This window comes from Echinops telfairi, unplaced genomic scaffold (genome assembly GCF_000313985.2).
Source record: "Echinops telfairi isolate 266 unplaced genomic scaffold, ASM31398v2 ScPeMD7_5;HRSCAF=22, whole genome shotgun sequence".
In the NCBI taxonomy this organism is placed as follows: domain Eukaryota; kingdom Metazoa; phylum Chordata; class Mammalia; order Afrosoricida; family Tenrecidae; genus Echinops; species Echinops telfairi.
Genome location: NW_022103901.1, coordinates 24,586,015 through 24,590,226, shown reverse-complemented (window position 1 = coordinate 24,590,226; position 4,212 = coordinate 24,586,015). Strand labels below are relative to the sequence as shown.

General features: G+C 46.7%; 1 long non-coding RNA gene across 1 annotated transcript in view; it reads left to right on the top strand.

Annotated features, from left to right (window-relative positions):
- Window positions 1-1,860: 1,860 nt before the first annotated feature.
- The window catches only part of LOC123521213, a 5,940-nt gene continuing 3,588 nt past the window's right edge, over window positions 1,861-4,212 (top strand). Inside the window, exons 1-2 of the long non-coding RNA XR_006679680.1 lie at window positions 1,861-2,859; window positions 3,669-3,709. This is a non-coding gene — a long non-coding RNA (uncharacterized LOC123521213). The remainder of the gene's footprint in view (window positions 2,860-3,668; window positions 3,710-4,212) is intronic.

Here is a 4,212-nt window from a genome sequence, read left to right as displayed (position 1 = left end):
TGAAACAAATGGAGACACATTCAATGGCCCTCCAGAAAGTCGAGTTCATTCAGCCCTTTGGGCTGCTGCCCTTGAGGGGTACAGATATACTGAAGTGTGTCCCGAAGACAGGGCCCCAAGGCCTACTTGTTTATGAGTAAAGGCAGAGAAAAAATTCCCTTTTAGGCTGGAAGAGAGGCGGTTCAAGGCAACACCGAGAGCAGTCTTCAAAGGTCTGAAGAGCCGGGACTCTGAGTACAGAAGACTCGAGAGAGCATGCGTGAGAGCAAGTATCCTGAAAGAGCAGGCAGTGTCAGGCACAATGAGCAGGGGCCTTCAGAGGAGGGGCTGGAATCAGCCACGGAGGCATTCCTGCAGAGGAAAAGGCCTCCCCCTGCAGCTCCAACTGGAAACACTTGTCACTTGAGTCTTTGCAGGGAAATGCTTGGTGAGCTCCTCCCAGCCCCTCCTCTTCATTGTTTCTCAGAGCCAAACTGAACATGTGGAATGAGGACAGGCAATGCAGAAGGGCAGACCTGACTCTGCGTGACCTTGAGTGATTTGCACCCATCTCGGGGCCTGTTTTCACAGCTGTGAGTTGCAGATTAAAGCAAAGAACCCTGCCCCCGAAGGTGGTTTTCGAATTAAATGAGACTGTTTCCACATGTGTAATCCAGATGGAAACAGGAGAGCCCCCAGCAAGCAAAGCCTCCCTCCTTGTGTCCCCTCAAATATTTCTGAGTGGCTCTTAGCTGACCCCTCAGCTGACTATGGTTCTATCCAAGTCTCTGCATCCTACCCTCACCGGGCTGCCCTTTGTCAAGGTCCTACCGAGGTCCAGCTCTCTGGTGGCCAGCGCTGTGCTCTGCAGATGACCCCTGCGCCCTCGGGTCTGACACCAGGCTCATTCATTCAGTCGATGTGTATTGACTGAGCCAGGTCCTCCACCAGGTGCTGGACATTCAGGAGTGAGAGAAATGGGACTTGGTTCTGATCTCAGGGTTCTTATCATTTAAGGGGAGAAAGATACTGCTCAGACAATGCCCCTCGTCCATATATAATTAAAATCTGTGAATGGGACAGTTAGGAAATGATGAGAGTACTAGGGAGATCCCACTGAATCTGGGGTGGGGATTGGGGGAGTCTGGGATGAGATTTAGGAGTGGGGGTGGGTTATGGACTCTGAGGTGAGGGTTAAGGGAGTGTGGGAGAATTTTCCCTAGGTAATGATATTTTAGATGATATTTAAGGGTACAGAGACGTGTAGATGGCAAAGAGATGGGGAAGGTCATTCCAGGCCCCGGGAACATGGGCTAAGGCCCCGAGGCAGGGTAGATGGTATGGTATTTAAGGAGCTGAGTGGCATGCCTGCATCATCCTGTGTGGAGCAGCCACTTTACCTGCCTGCCCAATTCAAGCAGAGACCAAGATGTAGCTTCAATCATGTTTTTACTGACAATTTGTAAGTCTGATATTCGCCCATATGTCTGATCTTAGTCCATAAATTCCTCTACAGACTCACGCAGCACATGCGATGATAGCGAATACAGGAAGATCTCAGGCCAGTGGGTGGAAAGTCTTGTGGATCCAGTAGTGATGGAAGCCTCTCCACGTGGTTCCTCAGCTCCTGAGTGTGTCTCTTCACCGGGAAGGTGAAGCAGAGAGAAAGAGAAGAGACAGAGATAGAGACAGAGACAGAGAGAAAGAGAGGAAGTTCCCAGAATCCTTATGGGAAGGCCCACAAGGAAGCATCATCAAGTTGTGACCTGATTGACAGGCTAGACTCCACCCCTTCACTCTTAATAGCCTCAAGTTGACACGAGATTATGTTACTACCATACCTCAGGACTCTATAATCATAGCTAAGTATTATATTCTTATGAAACAAAAGAGAACATGTAACGATGGTAGAGAAACAAGATAGAAAGAAGACATGTGGGCTTTCTGTTATATGGAGCACCCACACCAACCCCAGAAAGTTTCCTCAAGATTGTTAAAAGAAAGAAAAGTACAATTTGAAGTCATTTAACCAGTTATTTGGAGTCTCTGTTTTAGCAACCAAACTTAATACCCTAAATAATACAGGCTATCGTTGTTTAGTAAGTACTCACTAAACTCATCTCTAGAGTTCTCCAGCTGACAATGGAGATGAAATTTCAGGCTCTTTCAGGGATAACCTTTAAAGGAGATGTCGTAATGAAGATAGAGCAATATTGGCTAAAGGAGAATCTTTATGGAAATAAAATAGATGCAAGAGGCAATAGTACCTTTGATAAATCAGTACAGGTGCATGGGGCATATTTCATGTTGTGATGTGGTTTAATTATTCATTTCAGCACCAGCATTATGAATGCACTGATTCTCTTGAAGGAGATTGGGGCTGAGAGGGAAGAAATTGTGGACCCTCTGGAAGCTACTTAACTGGAAGGTGGTCAACATCCTTTGTATTGTACCGGGTGCCTCTTACTTCTCAAAAGGGTTGTAAGCAATGAAACTGTGTTTTTGTTTGCCCTGTGTCTAGATGTCTGGGTGATGGACGTGGAAAACTTTGTTTTGTGTTACAGGCCCATCTATTCTGAGGAGGAGAGAATGAAGGGAGTAGAAAGGAACGTGGGGCTCTCATGAACTTCTTTGAGTACCCCAGCACCCAAGGTGGTGTCACACCTCCAGAATACCCGAGACATTCATCACCTGAGACCGGCATCTTCTAGTCCGGAGACCTTTCCTTGAGGGAAGAACCTTAGCCTTTCAAAAGGGTCTCTGCACTCCAGGGAGAGCTTCTTACCAACCTCCCAGAATGCAGGCTCAGTGAATAAGGATATGGGGTTTAGGCCCAGGAAGGTCTGAGGCCAATTCCCAACTCTACAATGTTCCTATCAGGTGTGTGAACTCAGGAAAGTAAATCCAGCTTATTCGAGTCTGAGTTTCTACATTTGCAACTTGGGATTAATACCTCTGCTTATCATTATGATTGATAGATAAGTAGGTGGGTAGATAGAGGCCATTGAGTTGACTCTGACTCATGGTAACTTCATGTACAACACCACTAAATGCTGCCTGATCCTACATCATCCTCACGGTCAACATCATGTTCAAGACCATCAGTGTAACTGTTGTGCCAGTCAAGTTGAGCAACATGCTCTCTCACCCTCGCTGCCCTTCTGTGTCACCAAACATGATCTCCAGCATCTGATCCCTTCAGATGATGATAGGCTGTGACCCATAAGGTTTTCATTGGCTAATTTTTGGAAGTAGATTGCCAGACCTTTCTTCCTAGTCTGTCTTAGTCTGGAAGGTCTGCTGAAACCTGTCCACCATGGGTGGCATTGCTGGTATTTGAAATACCAGAGGCATAGCTTCCATCATCAGAGCCACACACAAATGACCCCAGTGTGACACAATGACAGATGGATGGTGGGTCCCTGTTTTAAGGGCTCTTAGGAACTCTCTGCTTAGTTTAGAAGAATCAAGTATTGGGGGGAAATGGTCAGGTCGTTGAAGACAAATATGCAAGCTTGCTATTTGATATTAAGTTCAACTACACAGCAAAATCTGTCATTGATCTGCTCTGCGAGAAGTCCGATGGGAATGGGCTGCTGCTGCTGCTGGAGGAGAGAAAAGTGGTTTCCAACCTTGACTCAATTTTGAATTTATTGTTTAATAATAACCATTTCCTTCCCATCTTCTAGATTCCTGGTTCCTTGCTGCTAAAATCCCCGCAACGGTCTCTGTGAGTTGAGAAGACATTGTCCATCAATGGCATGACTTGATCACGATCCCATGAAGGCCAGACTCCTAGTCTGCAGCTTTTCCCAGGGCTTTTAACAATCACCCCGTCCCAAGCATGGCAGTCGGTGCTGAGGGTACAAAGCTGGAAATACAAGGCCCCTTCCTTAGTACAGTGAGTGAAGCATTGGGCTGCCAACTAAAGGATCAATGGTTTAAACCCATCCACACCCACCAGAGAAAGATGTGCCAGTCTGCTCCTATGGAGACAGCCTTGGCAGCCCTGTGTTGCAGTTCTGTGGACTACAGAGTCCTACAGTGAGTAAGAATCAATTCGATGGTGGAGGGTGAGTTTCCTCAAAGGGCTTACCATTTAGCTGGTGACACACACATACACATATACGATTTAATACTGACCTATAAATTCCCCTCCTGCTTATAGCTTCCCTTATGAAGAGAAACCCTGAAAGCACAGGACAGCCCTGTGGTTTCCAAGGCAGCGGTAAC